This window comes from Citrus sinensis, chromosome 7 (genome assembly GCF_022201045.2).
Source record: "Citrus sinensis cultivar Valencia sweet orange chromosome 7, DVS_A1.0, whole genome shotgun sequence".
NCBI lineage: Eukaryota > Viridiplantae > Streptophyta > Magnoliopsida > Sapindales > Rutaceae > Citrus > Citrus sinensis.
In genome coordinates, this window is record NC_068562.1 from 17,649,822 (window position 1) to 17,665,443 (window position 15,622).

The 15,622-nt window shown below is 35.9% G+C and overlaps 1 long non-coding RNA gene across 1 annotated transcript; it reads right to left on the reverse strand.

Annotated features, from left to right (window-relative positions):
- Nucleotides 1–9,164: 9,164 nt before the first annotated feature.
- LOC127903821 (uncharacterized) lies at nt 9,165–12,115 on the reverse strand. Its single transcript, XR_008056687.1, has 3 exons — nt 11,994–12,115; nt 10,192–10,233; nt 9,165–10,102 (listed from the first exon to the last, which is right to left on the reverse strand). It is a non-coding gene; the product is annotated as an uncharacterized LOC127903821 (long non-coding RNA).
- Nucleotides 12,116–15,622: the final 3,507 nt, after the last annotated feature.

The following is a 15,622-nucleotide window of genomic DNA, read 5'->3' on the forward strand; positions in this document are numbered from 1 at the left end:
TTTGGGTTGTCCTAAGCTCATTGGAGGGGGGAGGAATCCAAACCAGGTGTAAGATAATGAATTCTAATGCAAATTACTAGAACCACAAACTTAACAATAAAACAGCAATTAAAGGATAATTATACCTCACTTTTGGCACTCAGGCTTTGAAATAAGTCCTCAAATATTTAGAATTCTGAAAACAGCCCCAAACTTTTCCGACTTACTAATTAGCCCCTTGGGTAATTACATTCAAGCCCTTCAAGAATCTCACGCAAGTGCTGGCGCGTGAGGCATCACCGAGTGTCATCTTCAGTAGTCGTTGATGCCAAATGGTATATTGGAGGTCAAGGAGTCTACTGATGGTGGAATAGTGATGAAAGGTTTGGCAAAGAAAGGTTGAGAATGGTGGCAGCATGTGGGGTTGTCAATGAACGGATGGCTAATAGGTTTATGGGTTTAGCTAATTAACTCAAAGAAGTCAAACAGTGATGGTGGTATCTAGTTAATTGCTGATGGAGAAATGGTGGCAGTGGACAGTCATTTTTCCAAGCTATAATGCCAATTCATATAGGATAGACATCACACAAGGATAAGTATAGATAGAAAAGGAAGTACTTTAGAAGAGACAGAAGAAACATTAGAAGAATTAAATAGAGAAACTAGAAATTAAAGGAGAAATGAGACAAACTCAGAGAAATACGGGAGGAAATTAATAGGTAGAATCATAACTGTATTTCAAACACCATTATAGTCTGTCTTAATCAGGAAAACAGCACCCTTTAAATAGGCTTACAAGTCCTCAGAAAATGGTAAAGATTGCTGCAATGTCCTTTTATAGATTGGCCTTTGTTTAGCTTCTCGGTGCCTAGCAATGTCCTTTTAAAGATTGCTGCAATGTCCTTTTAAAGATTGGTCTTTGTTTAGCCACTTGGTGCCTAGGAATGTCCTTTTAAAGATTGCTGCAATTCATCCGCCAACAGCTGCCTTTGGCAATGACAATTATTTTTGGGGGGTCCCTCTAATGGAATATTTTCGATAAGAGCTGCTTATGAGTTACTGGATGAGTCTATAGGCAGTGGATCTCAGATTGACTGGCGTTTGGCTTGGTGATGTGCTCATAATTTATCTATTATTTTAATGCTTCCATAACTTAATTTTATGTTTTATTATGTTAATTTTATTTTAATTTTCATATTTTATTATTTTAGGTACAATATGGGATTAAAGAGAATTAATTGAAACAAATCACAAAGGATTTAATTTAATTAACCATTAAGCATGCATGCAGCACGTGGAGGAAGCATTGAAGAATTCATTTACAAAGAGAATATGGCATGCAACACGTGGAGAGGCTTTTGCTTTTAATTATGATTGGCTTAGGAATGAAATAGGCGGTTGGGCTTTTGTTTTTAATTTTTTTTCACTTAAGGATCGTGGGCTGGATTTGCAATCCTTTTCCTTTAAGGATTTGGAAGAAACCACAACATTATAAAAGGGAAGAAGGCAGCCGCACATCAAGAGGAAAATTGGAGAGAAAACCGAGAGCAAGAAAAGAACAAGAGAAGCCACTGTAAATCCGGGAAGTCAATTGCAGAGATTGGAGAGAGATAGCTTCTTGAGTTTTTCTTTCTCTCTTCTCTATTATCTTACTTGAATGTTTCCCATTAAATTTATGGATTCTCTTTATATTCCCATGAACTAATTTATTTTACTAGGGCTACGATGTAGCCTAACTATGAAGATTTAATTCCATAAATCTATGTTATTTTTAATTAATTATTCCATGATTGAGTGTTCATTATTGTGCTTAATGCTTTTAATTATTTGGCCAATATTTGAATGATTTGAGGATACATAATGAGACCGAGAGGAGATTTATGTATTTTTGCTCTGTGTAATGGATGCCATGAATTGAACGAAAGACAGAGATGTGCCAACGTGATTCGTGCAGTTTTATCTAAGAATTTCCATAGAACTTAATGAATCTTTGCATATTTAAATTCACATAGAGATATAGTGGGTTGATATGTGGAGATATTTTTGATATTACTCGAGAGAGGATATTGAATAAATTAGGGAAATTCACTGTCAACATGGGTAATAAACTTTAATAGCATAGATGGAGGATTAAATTGGATTGGTTATGGTGAAATCGAATGTCCTAGTGTCTTAATCTCTTGGTGATTTCTATTACTGCCTGCATCTTTATTTAATTATTAATTATTTTATTTTATTTAATCTTAATATAAATTCGCTTATTCGATTGTTCAAATAAATAAGGGTTAGAATAATTTCGGTAACTAATAGGATATACAATCTCTGTGGGACGTTACTCTACTCTTCATTATACTACTTGTGCCGACTAGTACACTTGCTAATTTACGCAACACTTGGAACTGGAAGGGCCCTCAAAGCATACGTGTTTTTTTGTGGCTTCTTTTGCATGGTCGTTTGAAAACTCGGAAGGAGCTTTATAGGAGGCATGTCACTGTTTCTATTTACTGTGATCGATGTGGAGGGTCGGTTGAGGATATCCTTCACTCTCTCCGTGATTGTGTTACAGCTAGGAGGGTTTGGCTTCAGCTTCTGTCAAGTCAGTATCATCCTAATTTTTTCCTATGGCCGCTGAAGGACTGGCTCCAAATGAATCTGGTGAGAGGTCATAATACTGCAAGTCAAGAATACTGGAGAGTGTGCTTTGGAGTGACAGTGCGGCGTCTATGGTATTGGAGAAATAATGTACTCTTTAACCATGGATCGTGGGATAGCAGATTTATAGTTACAGATATTAAGGCTCGGACGTATGAGATCCTAAGGTGTATCAAGGAACTTTTGACTGTCAAGCAAAAGAAAGTGGAGAAAATGATACGTTGGAGAGCCCCTGTTTGGCTGAGTGTTAGCTTAAATACGGATGGTGCCAAGAAAGGTTTCAGTCAGACTGGAGCTGGTGGTTTGCTTCGTGACTTTAATCGAAATTGGATCATGGGATTTATAGTGAACCTTGGAACGTGTTCAGTCCTTTCGGCTGAACTTTGGGGGCTGCTGCATGGCTTGAGAATGGCATGGGAAAATGGTATTAGGCGTGTTCAAGTTGGAGTGGATAACAAGAGTGTAGTGCATTTGTTGACTAACACAGGAGTGTTTGAAATATTTGGTAATCAAGTTATACCAAGTGCAGCTCAAGTTCTTACATTAATCAAGTGAGCAGAATTTCTGTGCAGAAGGGGCATCTTTGGGAATTAAAATGTACTGCATAAGATCAAATTAATTTTCGAGCCTTACATCATTGGAAAGATATTTCTGTTAGCTTTCCAATGAATTTTACTAATCTAAATTTGGAGTTTTCTACAAATGGAATGCATTCTCTTTGTCCAGCTGTGTGGTCCAAGCATAGAAGATGGCTCTTAATGTCCATGCTTTTTCTGAATCCTTTAGCTTGTGTAAGTTCGATGGGAACTAAACTCTTTACTGTCTAAAATTTCAACAGAATAAGTGGGGAACACGTATCACCCCAATGGTACAATGGCCTGACAAATCGTTTACATTGGATCTTTCACAAGCTTTGGCTTGGCAGAGATTAATTTTGGAAATTGAATGAACTTTGAGCTATTATCAAACTCTGTATCTCTTTGGGGGATTCCATTGAGTGGTGAGTGTTTTAAGCTTTGTATCCGTAGCTTAGCAACTTTAGGTGGTGAATATTTTTCTATATCCTTTTGTTGTTTGCTATAGTGGTGAGCTTGTGATTTCTTGAGTATGTGATGTTGTGCTTTCTCATCTATTGTGTCCGGTGTCAAATTTGGTATCAGAGCATTGGGTTCTGAAAATTTATGGCTCAACGACATCAGCGTAATGCAAGAGTTGCAGAGCCTTTTGTTCGTGAGAGAGACTTGGGTGATATAGAAAAGGATGATCTTAGAAGACAAGTAGAACATCTTCAGCAACGATTACAACACCTTGAAGGAACTCGAGAAGCTGCTCCTAATGGTAGTTCGGAAGAAGAAGGCTCAATCAATGACGGGGTAGATTATAATCTCTTCCATCAGAAACAAAGCTCCAATAGTGAATTTTCTTCTAGTTCTCGAATTCATAGGCGTCACGATTCTTATCAACCTTTCGACTTCAAGGTCGAAATTCCTGAATTTGAAGGAAGAATGCAACTAGACGAGTTTGTTGATTGGCTTAATACTGTTGAACGCATTTTTGAATACAGAGATGTGCCTGAAGATCGCAAAGTGAAACTCATTGCCATTAAACTTAAAAAGTATGCTTCTTTATGGTGGGAAAATCTTAAGAGTATGGTGGGAAAATCTTAAGAGGCAAAGGGAACGAGAGGGACGGAGGAAAATTGTTACTTGGGAGAAAATGAAAAAAGAGATTAAGATAAAGTTTTTGCCCGATAACTACAGGCAAGATATCTACCTTAAGTTCCACAACTTCAGGAAAAAGGAATTGTCAGTGGAAGACTATACAGCAGAGTTCGACAACCTAATGATGAAGTGTGATTTGGTAGAGGCGGAAGAGCATACGATCGCACGCTATCTGGGTGGTTTGAAACCTGAGATTGGTAATGTGGTCCAGCTCCAACCATATTGGACTTATAGTGATGTATGCAGACTTGCTCTTAAGGTGAAAAAGCAACAAAAAAATGCTCGTGGTGGGGGTATTCAGTTCACAGTTTGTGATGTCAATCGAGGGAGTGGCTCTATTTCTAAGCATAATTCTGGTTCGAATTCTACTGCAAAGAAAATTACGAGGAATGATATTGGGGAAGGATCTAAACATCGAGCAAGTAGTTCGAATGCTAGTTCTCGTCAATGTTTTAAATGCCATGGTTATGGGCACATTGCTTCTGAGTGTCCTAATCGTAAGGTGGTTGCCCTTGTTGAAGAGGAAAGCGATGACAAGGATGCGGAAGATCATGAGAATCCTAGTGTCGAAAAAGATGTTGAAGATAGAGAAGTTACATATGCTGATGATGGAAACTCTCTAGTTATTCAAAAGAGTTTGAGTATTGTTTCTGAATATGGGGAAGATTGGCTGAGAAAGAATATCTTTCACTCCAGATGCACTTGTCATAGAAAGATATGTAATGTCATTATTGATAGTGGCAGTTTTGAGAATGTGGTAGCAACTGAAATGGTGAAGAAGTTGAAGCTCAAAACGGAGCAGCATCCTCAGCTTTATAAACTTTCTTGGCTTAAAAAGGGAAATGAGATTGAGGTAAACACACGTTGCCTTATTTCATTTTCTATTGGGAATAAATATAAAGATGAAGTTTGGTGCGATGTTGTCCCTATGGATGCATGTCACTTGCTTTTGGGTCATCCTTGGCAGTACGATAGAAGGGTTGTTCATGATGGTTATAGGAATACTTATACTTTCATTAAAGATGGAAGTAAAGTCATTCTGGGTCCTTCAAAGGTAGAGAAAAGTCCCAAACCTATTAAAGGAGTGGAAAACAATTTGCTGAATGTTTCAGATTGTAAAAAAGAATTTGAAATGGATAGTGAAGTTTACGTGCTGGTGGTGTTTGAGGAAAATGAAGATAGCAATGAGCCGACTCTGATTATGAAGTATTTGCTTGAAGAATTCTCAGATGTTGTTCCAAAAGAATTACCACATGGCCTTCCTCCCATGAAGGACATTCAATATTGCATTGATCTTATTCTGGGTTCTGTACTACCAAATAAAGCGGCTTATCGAATGAATCCAAAGCAGCACGAAGAATTACAGAGGCAAGTTGAAGAGCTTATAGGGAAAGGATTGGTGAGAGATAGCAAAAGTCCTTGTGCTGTTCCTGCCTTATTGGTACCAAAGAAAGATGGGTCTTGGCGTATGTGTGTTGATAGCAGAGCAGTGAATAAGATAACGATTGATTATCGTTTCCCTATTCCACGCCTTGACGATCTTCTAGACCAGCTCTATGGTGCTACAATCTTTTCTAAGATCGATCTTCGAAGTGACTATCATCAAATCAGAATGAGACCTGGTGACGAATGGAAAACGGCCTTCAAAACGAGGGATGGACTTTATGAATGGATGGTTATGCCATTTGGTCTATCTAATGCCCCAAGCACTTTCATGTGGCTGATGAATCACGTTTTTAAGCCTCTGATTGGTAGATTTGTTGTTGTGTATTTTGATGACATCCTTATGTACAGCCAAAATAAAAAACAACACTTGGAGCATCTTCGCCAAGTCTTCGAGATTTTGAGAAATCAAAAGCTTTATGTCAACTTGAAAAAGTGCAAGTTCTTCACTGATAGCCTTGTCTTTTTGGGTTATGTTGTATCGAAAGATGGAATTAAAATGGATCCAAGCAAGGTGGAGGCCATTTTGAACTGGCCAATTCCTAAGTCGCTACATGACATCCGAAGTTTTCATGGTCTTGCTTCTTTTTATCAACGATTTATTAGAGGGTTCAGTACAATTGTTGCTCCAGTAACTGAATGCTTGAAAGGAGAAGGTTTCAAATGGACCAATGAGACACAAGAGAGTTTTGACATCATCAAGAGAAAGGTGACTGAAGCGCCTGTTCTTTCACTTCCAGATTTCAGCAAGGTGTTTGAAGTTGAGTGTGATGCCTCTAATACTGGAATTGGTGCTGTACTCAGCCAAGAAAGGAAATCAGTCGCTTTCTTTAGTGAAAAATTGAATGACTCCCGCAGAAAGTACTCAACTTATGACAAAGAATTGTATGCTATTTGCCGAGCTTTGAACCATTGGAGTCAATATTTGCTTTCAAGGCCATTTATTCTCTTCTCTAACCATGAGGCACTAAAGTTTATCAATAGTCAGCAGAAGTTTAGTAGAAAACATGCCGGATGGGTGGAATTTCTTCAAGCTTACAATTTTACCATCAAGCATAAATTGGGTACTTAGAATGTTGTGGCTGATGCTTTAAGTCGAAAACATTCATTGCTTTCTTCTATGCAAGTGAAGGTTGTAGGCTTTGAAATTTTGAAAGAGTTATACAAGGATGATTCTTTCTTTGGCAAGATTTGGAGAGAATGTGAAAATGGATCATATGATCAGTACCAATTACATGATGGCTTTCTTTTCAAGGGGAATCATTTATGTATTCCTCAGTGTTCTTTGCGGGAATCTATTATCATGGAGGCACATGGCAGTGCTGTTGGAGGTCACTTTGGAAGGGATAAGACGTTAGCTTGCTTGCAAGGTAATTTCTATTGGCCAAAGATGGATAAAGATGTTGTGCATCATGTGCAGGGGTGTAAAATCTGTCATATTGCCAAAGCTCATGGTCAAAACACAGGCCTATACAATCTTTTACCAGTCCCTGAAGCTCCTTGGGAAGATGTTAGTCTAGACTTTGTTGTTGGGTTGCCAAGAACTCAAAGAAACAAAGACTCTGTCATGGTGGTGGTTGACCGATTCTCAAAAATGGCTCATTTTGTTCCGTGTAATAAGACATTGGATGCCTCTTATGTGGCTGATTTGTACTTCAAGGAGATTGTGAAACTACATGGAATTCCGAAAACCATTGTCTCTGATCGGGATTCAAAGTTTTTGAGTCACTTTTGGCGTACTCTTTGGAAGAAGTTGGGAACCACTCTTAAATTCAGCTCTTCTCATCATCCTTAAATTGACGGTCATACTGAAGTGACGAATTGAAGCTTGGGAAATCTCTAGAGAAGTTATGTGGGCAAGAACATGCGTCAATGGGATCTTATTTTGCCTCAGATTGAATTTGCTTACAATCACTCTATACATCAAACTACTGGTTCAAGTCCCTTTGAAGTTGTTTATGGCAAGAATCCAATCAGTCCTTTGGATTTGGCTCCACTTTTGACTGATCATCAATTTAGTGGAGAGGCTGAAGAATGCTCTAAAAGTATCAAGAAGATGCATGAACAGGTTCGAGATAGAATATTGAAGCAAAATGAGAAGTATAAAAAATCTACAGACAAGCATCGAAGACATGCTAAGTTTCAGGAAGGAGATTTGGTTTGGGTTCATCTTAGGAAAGATCGTTTTCCACCTAGGAAATTTGCTAAACTTAGACCAAGGGCTGATGGACCATTTAAAGTGTTGCAACGCATTGGTGATAATGCTTACAAGATTGAGCTACCAGATGGCTATGGTGTTTCGTCAACGTTCAACATGTCAGACTTATCTCCTTATCATGAAGAAAATGATCAAAACTCGAGGTCGAATTTTTTTCAACTAAGAGAGATTAACACAGGAGTGTTTGAAATATTTGGTAATCCAGTTATACCAAGTGCAGCGCAAGTTCTTACATTAATCAAGTGAGCAGAATTTGTGTGCAGAAGGGGCATTTTTGGGAATTAAACTGTACTGCATGAGATCGAATTAATTTTCGAGCCATACATCATTGGAAAGATATTTCTGTTAGCTTTCCAATGAATTTTACTAATCCAAATTTGGAGTTTTCTACAAATGGAATGCATTCTCTTTGTCCAGCTGTGTGGTCCAAGCATAGAAGATGGCTCTTAATGTCCATGCTTTGTCTGAATCCTTTAGCTTGTGTAAGTTCGATGGGAACTAAACTCTTTACTGTCTAAAATTTCAACAGAATAAGTGGGGAACACGTATCACCCCAATGGTACAATGGCCTGACAAATCGTTTACATTGGATCTTTCACAAGCTTTGGCTTGGCAGAGATTAATTTTGGAAATTGAATAAACTTTGAGCTATTATCAAACTCTGTATCTCTTTGGGGGATTCCATTGAGTGGTGAGTGTTTTAAGCTCTGTATCCGTAGCTTAGCAACTTTAGGTGGTGAATATTTTTCTGTATCCTTTTGTTGTTTGCTGTGGTGGTGAGCTTGTGATTTCTTGAGTGTGTGACGTTGTGCTTTCTCATCTATTGTGTCCGGTGTCATTGACAATGGCGTCTGTTCCCGAAAATGAAGATGCCACCCTTATCAAGGCTATTCGGAAATTATTAGAACAGGATTGGATCGTTCAACTTGAGCATGTGTATAGAGAGGCAAATTGTGCTACAGATTTTCTCGCTACTTATAGATTAAATTCCCCTATAGGTTTGCATGTTCTTTCTCCTCCTCCTGAAATTGTTGGCATACTTTGTAAGGATGCATATGGGATTGCACACTCCCGATTAGTGTTGTCTTAGCTCCCTGAGAGCTCATTTCTAATAAAAAAAAAATCAAATCCTAGCATATAAGAAAAATTAAAGTCTCCCTACAGAATAGCAAATAAAAATCATAATAAAAGGAAAGTAAAAATCTACGTCTAAACTAAATTAAAAAAAAATCTGATTAAATGTTAAAACCTTAAAAATTTTAAATCAGGATTATATCCAATTTTGCATCAAGTAGTCCTTCAGCTCATTTGATGCAGAGTCAATCACAAGGGGAACAATTCTTGATGCAATTTTATTTTTTAATTAGTATCATGATGTTAACCAAATCCCCTCCCATTCATGTGAGTGGTGTTCGAACCTTAGTCTCTTGTACCACCACAAGATTTTACCAGTTGAACGAACTAGCACCCACTACTTAGCAAATGATGAGAGATAATAATTGATTAATTATGCGTCTATGACTGAAAAGTCACTTAAGCCACTTAAGCGGTGAAAACTATAATATGGCTATTGTAAACTACAAAAGTTAGTCCATATCAAAAAGAGTAGCAGCATGACAAAAAAGAGCAAGCAACCAACTGCAATGTTTACTAAATGCATAAGGTAGTATATAGCAACTTCATCTCAAGAAGGTTAAGCACACAAGATCTTAGTAGGCAACTCATTAATCAGTTGGAAAGTAGCTCAATTAAAAAACTCATGAATCAAGTAACATTCAGATAGGCCATAAGACAGAATAACCAAAAACCTCTTTGATGATGACAAACATAATGTCTTCCCTACGCACTGCGGTTGTGCTAAAAAAAATTCCATCTTTATTCCTTTGTTCTGATTTAACCGCTAGCTTTATGATTTAATGCAGAAACCAAAAATAAAATTTCCAAAATGTACCTCCGTTGAGCCGGCAATAGTTTCCCCATCATTAACTGTCAAACTGGAACAAGAAGGTAAACCATAACTTGCAATTTCCAGCTCATCGTCAGTATTCCAGTCAATATCATCACAATCTCCACCAGAAGCATTCTCATCCTATGTCAGTTTACATATAAAAAATTACATATGGACACAAACAACAACGAGAAAAGGAATCAGAAACAAACAGATAAATGAAGATGTACCATTTCTTTGTAACCTCTAATTCACCACAAGTAAAGGTTAACCTGTTCACAAAATTTAAAAAAAAAAAATTGAGTCCAAAATCAAGATAAGTTGTTAAGCAACACTGAAAGCAGTGCATAACTATCAAAATTCTAATTAATGTGCAGCTGATGCCGAACTAGAATACATGCAGAGACATGAAGAAAGAGAAAGTAGAGCAGAATAAAGAGAATGAAAGGACAAAAGGAAAGAGAAGAGAAAGAAATAGATAAAAGGGAAGGGAAAGCATAAAAGTGAAACTAGTATCAAATTTTATCCATTTTCCATCCCTATGTCCACATACAAATTTTATCCATTTAATTGGTTCGATAAAACTTGCAGAATATGAAAAAATACTTTGGGTATGAAATTGTACTAATATGGTAACAACTAAAATCTAGATCTCTACTTATATTATTAAAAGATAACTTAATACTCTAGATAAAATGGTCACTGCAGTATCAGTTTCCACACGACTTACAGCAACCAATGTCTGCTATCTTGTACTGATGTTAACAGGTACTGCATATGCAACAGCAAAAAGCCTTAGCAGTGTGTCTGTGTGTGTTAACACATGCATGCTAGCGCTGTAACATGCATTAGTGCCCGCACATGCATAAAATTTCTTGACCCACTTCTTTTCAGATTCAACACTCACAGTTACCCAAGCTTGAAATGCCATTGGTAAAAGTTCAAAGAAACTGCTCACTCGATACCTTAGGAGTATTTACATATTAAAATGTCATAAAACAGATTTGTTTGACAATTATGCCCTCCTAATTTTGTTGAAATGAAAAAATTAAAGCATTAAGTATGATAGCCTATGACACTCATTTTCTTTTTTTTTCACCTTTTCAGCCCGAATATCAGACAAGAACAAAAGAAATCAAGTTCAAATTTAGACCTCTTCTCTATTTCTTAGATATACATATTTTTAATAGGATTCTTTAATAAACATATCCAAGAGAAAATCTCTCCAACATAACCATCCACCGCAAGCACTAAAGGTTTCCTCAAAATGCTTTTACTTTACTTCTTGTGACCCCCGCGATTAATTAAAGAAGGTTTCACGAGAAGTGAGTGTATTTGCTCCATGCTTATGCCTTCGAGGAACATGTTTGTTCTTCACTACTGCAATCTAATGCAAGAGATTTGCAACTTACTTTGCAATGAACTCAAAACTAAAGCTGTGTCTGGAATATTGGCTACGTATACCTGCAGGTTTGGGCGTGGGTGGCACCAAGGTTAGCTTCGTGTCTTTGAAGGTAAGGTTCAGTTAGAAGTTAGGATTGGATAGCTTTTGATCAACAATATGTGCGTTCAAAGGGATTGAAACTGTGTTAATCAAATTAATATCAAGCTACTTAATAGTATTAAGATGGAAAATTCAAGACTTCAAAATGAAAGATGGAAAATTCAAGATTTCAAAATGAAATTTATGCGGAGGGATTTATTCAAATTAAAGACTACAAAAAAGAAGATTGAATGGTTCAATGACAATAAAACTAATGTGTACAGTGTTTCTTGCTTAAAGGAGTCGTCATATGTTAGCTTCGAAGGAAAGCAAAGCTTCTTAGAAACCGAAAGTCATGCACAATTTTAATGCACATCTTTTCAATTATTGCGTATATTGTAAAATTACTTGATAGCCTTTATCTGTCTAATTTAATAGATGATCCTCACAACAGGGGTGTTTATTTGTGAAACAGAGGTAATATGTTTAAGTCAGGTTGTGTTGTTTACTTGTGAAACAGAGGTCACATGTTTAAGTCAGGTTGTGTACCTGAGGTCAATGCACAACTCCGAGGGTTTGGAAACACGTCAAAATCTGCAAAGATATGCGTAAATGTATTTCTCTCAGAGAAGGAGAAAGGGAAACATTACATGCAACAAGGTAGCAGCAATATTACACAAAAATTCCAGTTATGCCATCTCTTTCATAATCTAACACAGAGAAAAAGGTAAAGAAAAAAATAAGAGAACCGTAATAAAAAAACACACATGGAAGTGTTTGCCAAACATTAAAGAGATGGAAGCATGTGCTTAGCACCTTTACGTTTCAAAAATTTTAAACACATGGCATCATGATCCTGCCATGTTCCCAATATTAATAAATACACAAGCGACAGTTATCATTGAATCTGTTACGAGTTTATTCTCTTCCAAAAAAACAGGAAAAAGAGAAGACACTAATAGCTAATCTATAAATGTATTGATTCTATATCGTTCCTGGGTAGAATTCATGTCAATTTGAAATTCAGACACATCAAACTTCCAATAAATTTAACATGCTCGATGAAAATAAGACTCACAAATAGTATGCACTTTTTCTTTTAGACACAAAGTTTCCAATTTCATTTACAAAGCACTACCAACACATTCAATTGAACAACGAAAGGCAAGGTCTCTTAGGTTAACAAACATTTTAACCAGGCACATTGATTTATTGACCTCAATTGGGGAAAAACAAAATGTAATAACAGTCCCACCAAAATTGATATCTAGATTAGACCAAATACACACAAAATAATCTTTGACCTCCAACAGACTTTCTGTGGCAAATGGAATGTAATCTCTGACCTCCAATACACAAAAAATTACATGCAATCATACATTCATACATTCTTTCTGCAAATGGAACGTACTTTTACAGTCCCTCAATACCATCCCAAAAAAAAAGTAAATCATAGAATTTTATCAGTTTTAACCCATATCAAATAAAATTCTTTCCCGCGCACTCACCCATGAACCATTAAGCTAAAATTGATTGACGTGTTACTTAATTTTTTATCATCATCCAGCGTTAAAAAAACAAATCTTTTCACAATTTCTTGCCAAGAATATAAACAACTACGACCCTATTGAACTTAAAAAGAAAAAAAAAATACATTAGCCCGTCTTGGTTCCATATCCAAGTCCAACAAAACACTCCAAAAGCTGCAGTTACGAAAATTGTCCACAGAATTGGAAAATTGTGTGAATTTGATGTCATCTTATTCGGAAAAACTAAAGACCAACGCTCTAATTATACAGCATTACAATTAAAAAGCTTTGACAAACACCTAACGAACACTAAATAAGAAAGAAGTCCAGTGCAACCTGTTGGGAAAATATGCTCTTTAAAAGCATATGTGTTTATTTAATTGTAATAAACAATTTTTCTGATTAATAATATAAATGAGGTATTTTATTCAAATATCTTAATTGCATTAATACTTGTATTAAAGTCCATTTAATCATATTATATGTATTTATGTGATCACCATGTGGATTCACAGAAGACATAAATACAAGTTATCTTATGATTAAATAAATTTAGTTCGCAATTGATAAATAAAGTTGGGCATTTTATTTAGGTATAGACTGTAATAAATTCATTGAATGATTTGTCTTAATCATGTATGAATTTATTGATGTAGTACGACTACATTGAACAGGATCACATATGAGATTTAATTAACTTTGTAATAACTGTCAGACTTATTAAATCTCATAGGCGTTGATTTTACTGTAATCTTAATCTTGAGTTAATTATGATTTCATGATTGTAATTGTTATTCCATTTGAGTTACCAATGGGCACGACACATCATTGTGGTCAAGATTACCCGGTATCTTGGTGGGAGCAATTATGAGTATTGGAGTTATGGATTAACAATATAGAATTTGTACAACACATCTCTTGATGGGTTTTCGGCACTTGATCATAGAATTCTCTGGCCAGAGTGTGTCAACATATTTAGTATGTTGAAAATGATCATTAGAGAAAACCAGTAAGGATCAAGGAATAAGATGTTATTAAATTGATTGGACAGTTGAGATATCAATTTAATTAACGATGTGGTACAAAGGATTGTGCAGTAAAGAAATCAATGTGGCTTGGGACGAATTATTATTCGAGCATACAATTATGGAAGTCAGTTCCAATCTTTTAGTGGAGTAGATTTGGAATTAAATATTTGGGCTAGTTTAATTACATGCCTAATTATTGTAGCCACTATTGTATGTTCCCAAATGATCCCCGGGTTAGCTCATTTAATTGACTGCACCACTACTGGACTAATAAGTAAGATAACTAGCTATTTGGGTCAAAAGCCTAAATATATCATTTAGTGGGAGGCTCCATTTAATTAGCTTTTGTATAAGGGGCCTTATGTTATTTTACAAGGTGGGTCCCCTATTGAAAAAGAAAGTAACGTGAGTTTTATTTAGGGCATTATTTGGAGCCTAGGGTTTTCACTAAAGGGTGATATAAAAGGCTTATTTTCTCTAAAGAAAATAGAGAAGCCACTTTATACAAATCGGAGAATAAGATTTTTCTCTCTATTGTTGAGAGAAAAATTTTCTCGTGCTAGTTGCTTTGGTAGTGATAAAGGCGCCCACACGTCAAGTGCAGATCGAACCTGAGTCATAACCTGGAAGATCATTGGAGACAGTTCGTGATCTAACAAGCGTGGTGGTGACGGATCGTGATCTAACAGGAGTGGTGGTGGCGGATCGTGATCTAGGAGCCTAAATCACTTCAGCGGAAAAAGCAAACTCAGATTTTCAAGGTACGATTTCTAGAATACAAATTCTTATATATTATATGAGAGCGATCTTCAAAAGGTTTTATAAAAATTTAAAAACCTAATTTTTCCACCTTTCATTATGTTGCTAAGACTCTAAGAAAACTGAAATGCAGAAACGAAAAAACAAATTAAATGCAAGCCTCGGTCAAATTAGATCCGTTTACTTCCCAAAAGAATATCAAAACAGAACAAATGAATTAATTTTAACAAATTTAGGATTCTAGATCCGTAAATTTCTATTATTTACGATACAAATATCTTTTTTTTTTTAATAGAAAGATAGAACAGTACCAATTAGTAAAATAATTGATTATTTCGATATAGTAATTTGACATGTATATATAAGAATTAATTAATTACTTGGGGTGTTTTTATAGCAGCAACATTTGTTTGTATCCTTTGGAGCAGAAAGCACCAGAGTCGTAACCTTGAGCATGACATTGTCCTCTAGAAATCATTGGAGGTGCACAGCTTTGGTATATTAAGTATGACACAATGGTCTGGATATTTAGCCTCCATTTCTAGACACGCCAAATCACTTGACATTACTTTTTACAAATCATATAAAAATTATTTTAGGCTCAATTTGGTATTGAAATGCTGTGGCTTTTAAGGTATAATTGCTGAAAAAAATATATAATTATGGAATAAAAATTAATAATGTATAGTAAACATAATTTTTAAATAATAATTTTCACAAAAATAATAAAGATATTGTAAGTTTTTCATTAAATCAACTAAACTTCCGAGCTGTACTAGCTAGTATTTAGCAAACACTTTAATAATGTAACTTTTAAATTTAAGTTACCTAATTTCAATACCAAACGGGAGTACGGGACCTT